At 29.2% G+C, this 15,337-nt stretch overlaps 1 protein-coding gene across 2 annotated transcripts in view; it reads left to right on the top strand.

Moving 5' to 3' along the window:
• Positions 1–408: 408 nt before the first annotated feature.
• LOC108748068 (sodium-coupled monocarboxylate transporter 2) overlaps positions 409–15,337 on the top strand; it is a 29,657-nt gene continuing 14,728 nt past the window's right edge. For both annotated transcript variants that reach the window (XM_018486052.1, XM_018486050.1), the window contains exon 1: positions 409–857. The gene's annotated coding sequence lies outside the window, so the exon portion shown is untranslated. The remainder of the gene's footprint in view (positions 858–15,337) is intronic.

Below are 15,337 nucleotides of genomic sequence, written 5' to 3'. Positions count from 1 at the left end.
GCACATCGTAATCTGTGCTTTTATTAGCTCTTTTATATTAACAATTAAAAGTTTGAATATTAATATATTAATATATTAATTTCATAAATTAATATTGTAAAAAATGATAATTTTATTATTATATTTTGATAAAAATAAATCATATAATGTCATCAATCTCGCAAAATTATTGTAGATGTGTATGGTTTATAAAAGTGATAACACGTGACTGATAAGTATTTATCGTAATACGGTTACTAAAAATAAAATTATCTGTTACATATAATTTAATATTCGATATTGTTTATCTATCAATCAGCTGTTCTGCATTCGACGTCATCAATGGACGCGCGCTAGTTACGATAGCAACTGACTGATACTTTTTAAATGTAGCAGCCGTACTGCGTGGACTTCCCAGTATTACGTTGGCGGCTGACCACGTCGCATGGACTGCAAATTCACTTCGAAATCGGATTCAGCTGATCTGTGAAACGAAATGTACGGAGCTTGGAGTGCTGTGAATGAACTCATGAATGTCGTATGGTGATTGACTGACGACCATATATTTTCCACGACGTCTTATCCTCTATCTCGAATCAGGAAATCGATCAAATTCACTTGGTCGGAGAACGTAGGAGCCCTTCGTAATTTTACGCCAGACAGTCAATCGTGAAGCTAGCATCTGCGTGCCTATAAGTGCTGCTGAATCACCCGAGAAATTTATCATTGTCGTAAAATAAAATAATGCTTACGTAATAATAATATTATCAGGTGAAGTGAAAGGAAAACGTACGACCTTGGCAAACAACACAAAATATCCACAGAATGTGGATAATGCAGATATTCTATTCCATATCATCAAATATGTGACATTACAGGTAATGTAAATTTTATGATGTTTGATAAAAACGGATTTTATATAAATTAATGGAAATTTTATAATGTTCCGCGACTTTATTCTATAAGGATTTTGGGAAATCTAACATCATTTAAGACAGAATTCGACACCTTAATTCAAATGAGTAATAGCTTACGAAATTGCATTTGACTGTAACTTTACAAACTTTCCGACAGCAAGTTTCCGAGTAAAAAACAAAAGATAAAACTTGTAATTTTGTATTTGTGGAAAAACTTTACAATATTAAGCGAGTGTTTGACGTTAGAACATAAGATAACAGCAGAAATAATAGAAACATTAGATAACAATAGAAATAACAAAAACTAAACTTATTCTTTTTTTGAATCATTCAAACTATCTTACTCGAATTAGTTCAAAGTCCAAAAGTCTTGCAAAGAACTCTTAATAATAGTACTTAACAATATAATAACTTTAACAGGATGCTATTAATTTTATTATGCTTTTTATTCCTCTTGTGAATCGCGACCAAGAAAAAAGAACGAGAAGGTTATTCACGTATTCTGATAAAAATAATAAAAGTTTTGTTGATAAATGCTAAATGTTAAGTTTACGAACTATTGTAATATAGATGATTTTCTAAAAATTTAAATTCTTAATTGTTATTCGATAACAATCCACAATATTGAGTAAAAATAGATCGAGATGGATTCAACACATTGAGTGAAGGTTCATATTCGGTCAAGACGAATTTTAATGTTTAATAATATTTCTGTATAAATTTTTTTACAATTTCCAATTCAAGCAAAATGTGCATCGATTATTTATCGATCTTGAAAGACAGTCCTAGATTGAAGTTAAAGTACCTATAATAATATCATAAATTAAATTGACAAGCAAATTAATATTACTAATACTAATGAGTATCTTTAAAATACCGTATAAAGAATTTATTGAGAAAAATATCTCATCGCAATCGGGATTCGAATCTCCCGAATATTCTGGGATCTCTCGAATTCCATGAGGGCGTTTTATCAATTCGACTATTAAGGTGATATTAATCACAGTAATCAATATAGGAATATATATATAGGAAAAGCATTTTTCAGGTTACGTAAATAAATAATATTAAAAATAAATCAAGACAAAAGATTTAACGCAAATAAGTAAAGAGGACCATATTCTGTCAAAGCGGGTCTTGGGGCATAGATAATAATTTTGTATGAATTTTTTACAATTTCCAGTTGAAGCAAATACATACTAAGAATAGCATTCGAGACATATTAGTTTTTGCTTAGTAATGTTACTAGCAGTAGTTTAGATTAGCAGTAGTTAGCAGTTCCTTACGCAACTATGTTTGCCGTCACGAGCAATACGTAATATACGCTATTACTTTGCAACACTTTTCATGTAAACTTGAGATCGCGATAATTATTTAAAAGCATCGTGTAAAATTCTTAAAAGTTCACAACTGACAAATTCTCTCAATATATATCTTTATCTACCTTAATAAATAAAACATAGTTTAAAAATGATAATTTAAAAATTCATGCAACACAGATAAGTAGACGGCATTTCTGCATTCAATCAATACATTTCATGTGTCAACACATTTTAAAAACATGTTTTAAAGATAATCTATATATTTAATATTTTTCCCATTACTAAATATATATGTATACATAAGAACTGCACACACTCGTAATTATATATTTTTACTACCATATCAATACCATTATATTTTACATTATAATTCACTAGCTGAGAACCGAAATGTATGAGTTTCATTATAATTGCAAATCTGTTCGATTGCTGGATATGAATTCATTCAAGGAAACGCTCGGATATTACCCATTTAGCATCAGAAACGCGATCAGATGGCTGTATTTGAAAATGCTGTGATTATTCGTATCAAGATCGTGCATTTTTATCAAGGATAGCCGAGCAGCATAAAGACGGTTCGAGCAATGTCTTCATTGATCTAAAACGGCGTCAATAAGAAAAACTTACATAATTCCTTATAAAACTATTATAAAAACATCATCAAAGGCGGAAGAAAGAATGATCTTTCGCATGAAGTTATTTTCAGCGCACATTTACATAGCTTCGTTACTTTGCATACTACACACACACACACACACACACACACACACACACACACACACACACGCGCACACACACACACACACACGCGCACACACGCACGCACGCACGCACGCACGCACACACACAACACATAGGCAATATCGTGATACACACATTTCATAGCCAAACAAACTTGAAAGGTTGTAATTAAATAACGTTATTCATAGACAGAATAGGTTCTTCTTAGCATAAATTTACTTATAAGTACAATAATTGTTAGACAAATAAGTAAAAACATGCAAGGATCTCTTGAGAATAATGCGATTGTGCAATGCACGGAACAAAAGCTGACCTTTGATAAATGTACCGACCTTGCTTTTAAGTAATGTGATTCAATCGTGTTTCATGTCGCTTAAGATAGATATGTTACTTATTTTCGCATTGCGAGATCATTTTGCTAGATGATAAAAATAGTTCTTGTCGTCAGCGGGGTCCACGTTCAAATGAAGGCTTAAACATGCTCACACGCAGGAGTAAACTGTCTTTTAATAACCGCGTCCGTCTAGATGTTTTTTTTCGGACGCAGCTGCATGTCAGACCGGAGATATGTTATAGAAAGAGAAGAGAAAAGGAAAAAAGAAAGACTAGTCGAAATGGTATCTTCTCGCAAAACTTTCCGCAATAATCCGGCGCGAAAAAACGCAGCATCTGACGCTGTCAAAAAGTCCCTAATGCGAATTGGGGAGATCTTGTAATACGGCAGACGCGACCCTCGAGTTTTTTGCTGGAGTAATGGGAGAATGCTTCCTCTACCGTCATCAGCAACTACCGCTACGAGCGACACGGAGAACAGTCCAGGTCATGGCAGCTAGATTTGCATTGTAAAGTTTCCCGTCTCTCGCGTCCTACGTGCGCAATTTCGCTCAATTGCGCCGTCGCTGCTGCTAGCTGTTCGAACCGGGTAAAGGTAGTTACAAAAGCTCCTTCGCTTCGTTCCACCCTCGTCTTCCATCGTCTTTTGCGATCTGATAAAGGTTCATGCATTTCACTCCCAGAGGGCCCTCGTTCCGATTCAGTAAAACACGCGCGAGAGTTTTGATAGCGTCACAATGCAAAAGCGTAACGTTAATGTTAGTTACTAAAAAGATATTCAGATACTATTTCAACTACAGATTCTTCGATAAATATGCATTTTTTGGATAAACTTCCGAAAACTGAATCTCTCCGATTTTGATAAAACTTTGCAAAAGTTACTTTGTTTCATTTTAAGTCAAAATGAAAGCCTTTAAAGGAATTTTTAGCGACTTTCAAAAAAAGCTATTTTTTAAAATAAAGTAGTAAAATGAATAAATATTCGCGTGGAAGCCGTGCGCTCTTAAGTAGGGGAGGAGGAGGGATGAGAGTCGCTTCGCGTGGAAGTCGTACGCCCCAAAGCAGGGTGGGAGGTGGAACGAGAGCCGCTTGGTGTGGAAATCGTGCACCCCTAAGCAGGAGGGCAAAGTTGAGGTGGGAATCGCTTTGCGTGAAAAATCATATGTCAGGAGGGAAGTGGGATAAACTTGCCTTTGTGTGGAAAATCGTATTCCCTTTAGTTCATACAATAAAATTGATAATTTCATCATTAATATAAATACAACGTATATTTTATTATTTTATTTTAAAAAATAGCTTTTTCGTAGCAATCGCCAAAAATTCTTTTAAAGGACTTCCATTTTAATCTATAAAATAAAGCTTTTTACAAAATTTCATCGAAATCGGAGGGATTCGATTTTCGGTTTCAGTGCACTCGATTTTTCGATGACAAAAGTTTGATAATAAATTATATTTTCCTAAATTTTTCTTCAATGTTAATTGTTCTTCTAATTATGTCCCAATTATATTTCAGAGATTAAAGTTTTCTTAAAACAAAATTTAGATAAAGATATGATAAAAAGCATGTGATAATTGTTAAAAAAATATCAACTGTGAATTGATAGAAATAGTTGAAACAAAATAATAATATTTAAATAATATTGTAGTTAAAAAAATTTATGTATAATAGCAGTTGGGATCACAATAAATTCCATTTTATATTGCATGAGATGGGTATCAATGGAATTACAAAACTTGGATGACAAGATTTGATCTTGCACAGCTTCACATGTTAATTGAATGTCTTCATTTAAATAACTGATCAATATCAAGTAGGAATACTGCTAATTCGGTGTCATTTCTAGATATTACATAGAAGATAGACATAAAAATAATGAAGTTTCTTATCAGATAAAAATTTTGGGTATTGTGTATATAAAAACTAAAGTTCGGACGTTTCAGCACGATCATCGGACATTCGCAGAGAACCGCTATATGTGAGAGTGAGTCAGGTGCTTGCTGAAGTGAGATAGCAACATTTCAGCTGGCACGCGACCTTTTCAATATAAATAAAACGCGCAGCAGGTCTTTGTGCAATTTAAAACCCTAATAAGAGAACACATTAATGATTAAATAAATATTGATTTAATAAATATAGAATGTATACGCACGTACGTACGCACGCACGCACGCACACACATATAGTCACACATATGATGATATAATATTGATTTTTAATCTAATATATATTTTGTAATTTTTCGAAGTTTTATCTTTTTTTGACACTATTCACGTAAAATAGTTTGTAATATTTATCAATTTTTCTTCAATTACGTCTACATTAAAAAAATAAGTATTGCTTCAGATTCTTATACTCAATTTTTAATTCTTCATTACTTTGCAACGCGATATAAAATATGCTTTTATAACATAATTAAAGATTTCGTAAACTTTAAAACTTTGTTAAATAAGTAACTTCTGTATATTAACATCATGCATATAACACTAAATATATGACTAAAACTCTTACTCTTTTTTTTACATAATACAAATATTTAAAATGTATCTTTAGTTTAATTAATAAAATTGACAATACAGCATCATATATATTATATTTAGTTTAATTATGAATACAGATCATATTATATTATTATATAAACTGGGAAGTAATAAATATAGAAACAGTACAAATGTTTATTAATTACTGATTGTTCATTAATTATCTATCACAATGTACATACAAAATTGACATACGATAACAAAATTAATGCCTCAATTGACGATAAACTTCACGTGATAAACAGTTTTATCATATTTCGTACGATCATCCATTTTTCATAGAATTGTCAACGGATATACAGACAGGAAGAACTGCAGCGATTAGGACAATTATCATGCTCGACGAAATATACATAACGCAACACAATGTAATATACTAAATGTGCACTAATACATACAAGTATTTATAGCTAATTTTATCAAATCAATTGTTAAAAGAAAATGTCGAAAGAGAAAATACAAAAATTGCAACTATATGTAGAATTGCATCTACCATGCAATGTTAAGCTCCATTGTCAAGATTATTTGCAAAATAGAAAAAAATATTTCTCGATTTTTTCCGATTTTTCTATTTTTTGACAAAATATTCTAACTGAAGGCTGAAAGATTTTTTTACTTTTATCCGAAAGAATTACTTATCTTAAAATAGTTATAAACTTGTTGTCAAATTAATAACGATGACTTCTTTTAGCCCGTACTATAAAAGCCCGTATCAAAAAACAATAAATTACAGGCAATATTTCGTCTTTGTTTTGCATATTGTTTATTGATATTTAATTTTACTTAAACATTGATCTAAAAAAAATTGAGATTTTACAAAATGTAGACTGTTATTTATACGAATAATTAAAGACTATTTTTAATTCAATATTGATCTAGTGGTAAAAGAGTATAAATTTTTGTTGATATTTTTCGAATAAAAGAAAGAGAGAGAGAGAGCGAGAGAGAGAGAGAGAAAAAAACAATCAGTCAAGACTAATTACATATTTTTTTAATATAAAATGTTGCAATTCAAAATATTTTTGCAATTTAGACTCGAATGATACTAAAGATGATGTTCTCTCTCTCTCTCTCTCTCTCTCTCTCTCTCTCATTCGAGATAATTTAACAAAATTTATAAATTTTAAAGGAAAATTTATTTGAACGAAATATAAATGTATAAAATAATGTATTGAACGTAAAACTTTGTTTAATTTTTTATTAATGCTGTCATCTTATACCTCGCGTAGATCGCAAAAAGCAAAACTTTTTTCTATGAGCTAAAAGCAAGAGAGGAGTTTTCCAACGTGCTGGTTCGCAAGCTAGTTCGTTGATCGGAACAGTAGTGTTAGAAACTTTGTTAATTCCAAAACTTTGTAATTAATCCACTAACAAGTTATCCTTAAGTTGTATTAGTGTGAAAAATATGCTAAAATACGATGGTGGGGATATCTTGATGATATGACTTGACAATCAAGATAAGTAAATAATAAATTTGTAAAAAGGTAATAATAAATTTTTAGAGAATTATGTGCAAAAGCTGCCGAGCACAACACACGTTTGTACTCGGCAGTAAGTGTGTTGCAATTTTGACAAATCTTACAGTATATAACTATGACATATGCAGCCACGTTAATATACATTGTCTCATTCGCACACGGTCAGATATATATATACCCTTGACAAGTTTCTGTCGAGTGAATACATTATTTGAAACTGTAATGGTTAGGTAATGCAAACTCGGTATGGAGACGAGTCAAGTGGACAAATTACTTGCTGCAAGTTACCTGTCGTGTGCAAAACATCTGCCCACCTAAAATTAACGACAGGCCCAGAGGTTGCAAGCCAAGCTAAATAGATAAGTCTTCATTTGGGCGATGAATAGAAGGTCTTTTATTTTTGGACACATGAATTCTTCTACTACGCCATATATATCTCACATGTCAGTACAATTCCATTCCGCTTTTGTAAATTCCAACCTTCCTTCATACAAGAAGAAAAATTACCTTGCCGTTTTTACTTTACTGACAATATTTCGTACTACGAGGACGAATCAGAATAAAATTACAGTTATTGAAAAAATTAATAAATGGAATTTAACATACTTAATACAAGACTTTTAGAAATATTACCGTTATATACACAGATATAAAATTTATTATTTATATATGTACAATATTCTTTTTAATATTAAGGAAAGATTTCTCTATAAATCTTGAATGCTCTAGCATTCGAAATAGGACAACAATATATAAATCTACAAGAATTTATAAGAGATACTGTTACGGAAGGAGGACATGCATAAATGTTCTCATTCTATTGTAGATTGCGAAACGTTGCAATAATATATATATTTTATAGGAAGTTATGCAGTTTACGAGATATTTCAAAGAAAATTTCATGACTATGCGCAAAATATTCATCAACGAATGTGAAGCATTCTATAACAGCTAGCTTTTTTTTTTGTTATGAAATCAGGGTGCAAACGGATGAAGCGTGCACGTCAGCGAACCGAAACGGCAATCGATTCTCCGTTCGGACGAAATGTAAATCGTCAGGTAGTTCTGTCGAATAGAGAACACTTCATGTTAGTTGAAAGTCTGGCACAATACTTCTCTCATGTTCCGTTATTCAACGATATACAATATGTTACTGTGCCGTACGGCACAGATACTATACGACCGATTGACTTTCATGAACACGTCAATCACGGCGTGTGACTCATGTAACATCACCACGTGGGAAGTAGCGCGAGATACAACGGCAATAAAATATCTGTGAAAAACTATGGTTATCGCACTTATAATTGTGCATCGTTCTAAGAAACTTGTAATGCTGATCATGCTAATCAATAGATCGGAATACATTATCGGCGAGATGAAGCAAGGATTTATATAACGTAAGCTATATAAACACTTTGTTCCTTGCGACAATTTATCCGCTTATCCTCGAATGATCTCTGCAAAGATGTAATTTGGAAAAACCAACGCTTGTTGATACTTCGCGGAAACACATATGTGTATGCCGCTGTAAAAACATCCGGTTATTTTAATTATTATATTCTTGTAATAAAAGCTGAATTATTCTATAAATGTGTTACGCTGATTCATTAGTTACGTATCGTTGGACTTGTTTTCCGCAGAATTAAAAATAATGAATGATTATATAAAATTTAGTATATAATAGATATATAATTAGTATATACAATTGCAATGAGAAATTTTCCTAAATTACTTTCATTCTATTCGATAGATATTTATTATAACATTAGAATAGAGTTAATCTCGGAATTAATTATATCAAAATTACGATAATTTAATGTAATTTATCAGTATAAAATTAATATCAGAAATAGAAATTATCTAATAACCATAATATATCATCTAATGCAAATAGGTATATATTATCTATTAATTAGTTATTACAATTATTTAATGCAAATAATTGTAACGTGATAAATGATAAACACATAGGTTGCATTTTATCTTTAATTATATTCATTCGATTTTCTGTTTTAATTTAAATTATATATTCGTTAAAAATAACATTTCAAATATTTACATTTTTACAATACAATTTGATAATTGATAGAATGACAGCGATCAATAATCACGAGTAACGCAAATTTTCATTTAAATGCTTTGCAGATTAAACTCTAAACTTACGTGCTCCGTCAGAAACTTGTTAATTTATGTTGTAACGTCACACGTGACGAGTGTTCAAAGCTGCAAACTTTAATAATGGTGATGCTTTAACAGGAATATGGACAATATGTATATATATCCAACACTAAAATTCTTCAATTTTTATTTATCAAATATTTAAAATTTTTGTTTCTTTCCATGAAGTTTACGTTCTATATTTTCAATTTATGAGTCTAAAACATTATTTAATGTTTTTTTTTGTTACAACAAACATTTAAAACAATTTATTAACATTACAATAATGAGAAAAAATATAAAGTATAATTTATAATTTTTCTGTAAACAAAAAAATAAATTTATGTATATTTACACCTATAACATTTTTTTGCCTCAGAAATTAAGATGATTCGTATCTATCTGTTTATAGAGGCGGAATATTTAAATACAACGATCAAATTAACATAATCAAATTAACATAATCAAAATATCTTTAGAGATGTAGTATGCAAATTTTGAATAATCACAGACTGCGTGAAAAAGGTCAAATAGACTACCTAAGTTTCGTAAGATGTTTTCTTCACTATAGTTAAAAATAAATTATAGTTAAAAAAATTATTAGTAAATAAGAAAAAGGAAAAGGCATTTTTAAAAGAAAGAAGTTTTGTTATTTTCATCAATTGCATTGCATTGTAACTGTTGAAATTTTAATATGAACGGTAAAAGAATCAGATGACAAATAGCACCGCGATTATATTCACGCTTCTTATTCTTATATCGATATAATTGTTGTTACTGACAGAAACATATCACGCTAAAAATTTCATTCTGTTCTTTTTATACACGCCTTGTACATTCCTTTTTACATTCGCAAAGATAGCGCGCGAAGAGAGAGCGACTATTACATACGCTCCATTTTTATCAATCCAAGCGATTTACCACTGAAAGAAATGTAATGCGGAAAAATGCCCGAAGCGAAATTTTCAACGATTTCAACCAGGTGAGTCGCACTCTGAAATGCAACGATTGAAAACGATCGTCTTTTCTCATTCTTTTGTTTTAAAATTAAGATACTAGTACACATATCTTCAAAATAATGAAAAAGTTATGAAAAAAATACAGATTATTTTAGATCGCATTTAAATGTAATATAAAAAATTTAGCGATATCTATTTAGAACATGGATTAAAAATTATTTCAAAATAAAAAGTATTATTTTTTATTTGTATTTCTAATGGAAATCTGTAGAAAGGAATTATAAAATAACAAAAAATCTCAATCTTTTTATTTTTAATACTTTAGGTATTCAAGATGATTTATGTAAAGCTACACTCTGCGACGCAGATAGGTTAGTTGTTTAGTAAGTAAACAAAATTTTTATTTCTTTAAAATCTTCATAAATAAATTGCAATAATACTTTACATAAATCATTTTAAATATTTAAAGTACTTATATGAAAATATTTAAATTATTTTTTCAATTTTAGTTTATAAAAATAACAAATAAAGCGTAAATACGCAATAAAAAAAATATTATTTAATAAAGACAGAATGTTATAAATAAAAAAAATTTCATATATATATAGTTTATTTACAGTATAAATTCAGTCGGCAAAATCAGAATGCGATACATACATAACAATCGATTTAACACCAATATATATATATATATATATATATATATATATCTACATTGTGTCAATGATTCGATCGCGGATTACCAAGTTTGGTGGTAGTCTAATATAGTCAACTCTAGTCAAGTTGAGTTTATATTCCATGAAGTGTGCGGAGAAACTTTGTTTACAAACCGGTTACTAATGCTAAATTTACTTCGCTAACTGTGCAAACTCGTTACTGAATCCACATCGGTACAAAATCCACCAATCCCATTGTGGAATTTTAGAAAATCCGTAATTAAAACACACACACATACAGAATATATATACGCAGACACATATGTATGTGTATAAATATTTCAATAATCAATGCAATTTACCATCAATGTACATTAATTCTAATCTTGATTCAATTCACTCTTCATCTTTGTCTAGTCCTAAGAATTAGTCAATTAAACCAAGGTTAAAATTAATCTACATTAGTGGAAACAGACATTAGTCATCTTTTTCAGTGCAGTGAGATTACATAGCCATATTATGAATAACAGCATAAAGAAATAAAGAAGAAGAGCTAAAAAATAAATAGTGTTTCTTGCGTTAGTAATAAATTGGAAAAAAACTAGAAAAAACATAATTAACATCATATCAATTTAAAAAAATTAAAATTTATTGTAATATAAAAATATGAAAAAATGAGATCACATCACATATAATAATGCAACACATACCTAATATAATATACACAGAAATGTTCCATAATATTATTCATTAATATATGATATTGATATGGTATAAGTTTTGTTTGCTATTTCACTTTTTAATGACAGCGTTTTTCTATTTAACTGTTATAAGCATGTCAGTTTAATGATTCAAATATAATAAGTATTATTGATAGATTTCTTGATAATTTAACTCTTACTTTATCTAAATCCCATAGATAAATTATAACCAAATATTCTTGATATATTTTTTTAATCTAATAAAACATAAAATATATACTTTATACAAATTCTAGGAAAGTTTTCATCTAATTTTAGAAACATATTTTTCCACTAACAGTTTCTACATTTTTAGTGGAGTATAATAATGAATTTATTTAATAATAAATATTAATTTATAATGTAAACCATTTACTAATTTAATTATTATTAAAGATTATGTATTAATATTGGTAAAAAAATCCTTATAATATCAAATGGAAACAGTAATATTTTACATCGGAAATTATATTTTATAGGAAATCTTTTAGATGTTGCGATTAATACTGAAAGCAAAAATTATTAGCCGGTACGTCATAATTTATGATATATAGCAGTGTATACAGAATTCCATAAAAATATAACACATAATGCTTTGGGGCTTCCACATGTACTTTCTATACAAGAGCTATGCGTTTCGTGGATTATTTCCATGTCCAAATCCATTATTAGAATATCAACATTTCGTGAACATTGCAGTTTATATCATCAGGGCAAGAAGTAGCCTGACACTGAGCTCCTTGATCGCTCTGTTGATATAAACTGCAATGTTCATGAAGACATTAGCATTGTAATAATGGATGGAAACACGGAAATAACTCGCGAAACGCATAACTTCTGAATATGACATATATTCATAAAAAATTGTTTAGATAGATAAGAATATTTATTTAATGTCGACTTGACCTTCAAAGACCTGCATAATAACCGCACGTGTACGATTAACGGTTTTAATGTAATATTCGTGCGTTGAGGTAATGACTAAAATATCGATATGTGATGTAACATGTAGGAACATAAGAAATGCAGCAGTGGCCAGTTTTCTGACATTACATCGAGTACGTCTAATAGTCGCGCACTTGAAATCCATGATCATTCACAAGATAAAGTGCCAATGAACTAAACATAGAAAATTGCGTCATTTCAATAATGTTACAACATCTATAGACATTATTCGCAAATAAGCACGTGTGATTAAATGTTTGATGTTTGTAGTTAAGTTTGAAAAACAATAATGAATATAGTGCATATTCATTTTTAAGCCAAACTGATTTATTGATAATTTATTTAACAAACCTTTAACTAAAAATTTAATGCAAAACACGTTAAAATAATTTTTCATAACAATGTAAAAAACTAATTTAAATTTAATTTATATTTCCACTCATAAACTTTTTTGTAAAAAAAACAGTTAAATGTTGCATTAAACACTTTAATTATACAATAATTTTACAGACACTTATTTTAGAATATAAATTAATTATAGTAAAATTATTATTATCTCTAATTATTATCTCAATTATCATATCCCTCAAAAAATAAAGAATCGATATCGGAGATCTCTCAGTCAACGTGTTTCCAATCAAATATTTTGAATATTTAAGAATTAGAAAGAAATTTACCATCGATAATGCTTCGGAAAGGCAGCGCCACGATTCGTTGTCAATCACGCGATTATCGAGAATAAGATAGCAAAACCATGTCTGTCATACTGCTATTACGTATCATATGCGAGTGAGTCACATTCAGAATCACTTTGAATTTTTATACGTATAACAAAATAACATCTTCGCAACTACAGCAGACATTTGCATATTTCGCGCGATAAACGCAGTCATTTTAAATTTTTAATGAACAATTATCGCTATATGCGCGACGTTTATCACTCATGGGTTATTTTTAACTTCTAAACCATTATTATTTTTTGTAGTTTCAACGAATATTAACACGTGCGATGTTTTTTTCCATGGAATAAGCTACACTTCCGGATTCAATTTTTTACAATCATACGTTTTCAATCTGACATATCGTATATTAAATAATAACGAAAAATGGACATAATTAACTAAATTACACATTGTCAATTTAATGACAATATGACGCGAGCGTAAGTTAGACAAAATCTAATACATAAATTTCATTATTATTATTTTTTTTACTATTTTGTTAAACAATAGTAAAAAAAAAACATTAATTAAAACAAGAATATTGTGATTCTTATTGCCAATAACACAAAGTTTCAACAAAGTTTCAACTGTAAATCTATTAATTTCTAATTATATTAAATATTAATCAACAATTAAATATTTTCATGTAGGTAATTTTACAAATAGAAAATGCGCGTATTAATATATAATCGGTAAAAATAATGATGATATACAATGATTACATTTCGAACGAGATTACTTATCTAAGTACATATTTGTTGATAATATCAATGATCACGTTTTGCTAAATATATCACGTGAAAATGTTTCCTCTAACAAAACGCTAATGGATATATTTTTATCACAGTTACAGATATGTCTAATAAATCGATGCATAATATTTTGTCTCTAATCTTTCAGAATTTAGATACTAAATTTATTTCTTTTAAATAAGACAAAAAAGCCAACAAATTTTTATTTTTGTTTGATAAAAAATTAACAGTGTTTTTGTTAATATTGCAAAATTAAATTTTCAGCAAAAATATTTACTAATTTTCGTATACATACGTATATATCTTTTATTATTTAATTGAAGAATCAATAATCCGCAAATTAAATCTTATTTCTTTATTAGCTTGCGGCAACAATCAATTAAATATAGCAAAAACAGACAACGAGTTCTATCATGAGACTGAGATAATATCCGGTTACATGTGTGTGTCATATGTATTAATAAGGTTATATTGTAAAATATATATTGCAAATATTGTAATTTGCAATTAATGGCAAGCTTATTTTTTAGGAATATTATTTTTTTATGGAAAAGAAAATTTTTTTTTATGATGTAATATTTTATCAGATATTTCCGGGATATCAGATATTTCCACAAGATCAAACTATGAGGTGTATTTATTAAAAATTGCTTTGCGGTAACATAAATTATATTCTCAATAAACGATAACCAATATCATCATCCCGATTCCATAAATTTAAAAAGAAAACGAAGGAAAGAAAAAAATGAGAAAAATATCTTGAGACACGAGATTTAATATTGTGACGAACATGTGCCAATTTGCTTGTTCGTATGCAATGAGTTTAAGCAAAAAGCAGAAAGAATAGCATGATAGCATGAACCACGTGATGAGGCGCGGTATTATATTCATAAACAGCTTTTAATGGCTTTCACTTTATTGAATGCCGTTGACTCTAAAATAATTTCGCCAAACAATTTCATTTTATTAACGTATATTCTCGTACTAGCGCATCTTGCATTGGCTTGCACTTTGTCAAAAATCTTATAAAAAAATATAAAAATAGAAAATTAAATAATAATAGATCTAATAACAATGTTTCTTTTTAAAGAAATT

The sequence above is a fragment of the Trachymyrmex septentrionalis genome, unplaced genomic scaffold (assembly GCF_001594115.1).
Source record: "Trachymyrmex septentrionalis isolate Tsep2-gDNA-1 unplaced genomic scaffold, Tsep1.0 scaffold21, whole genome shotgun sequence".
NCBI lineage: Eukaryota > Metazoa > Arthropoda > Insecta > Hymenoptera > Formicidae > Trachymyrmex > Trachymyrmex septentrionalis.
Note: the sequence above shows the minus strand (reverse complement) of the source record. Positions and strands in the feature narration are given on the sequence as shown.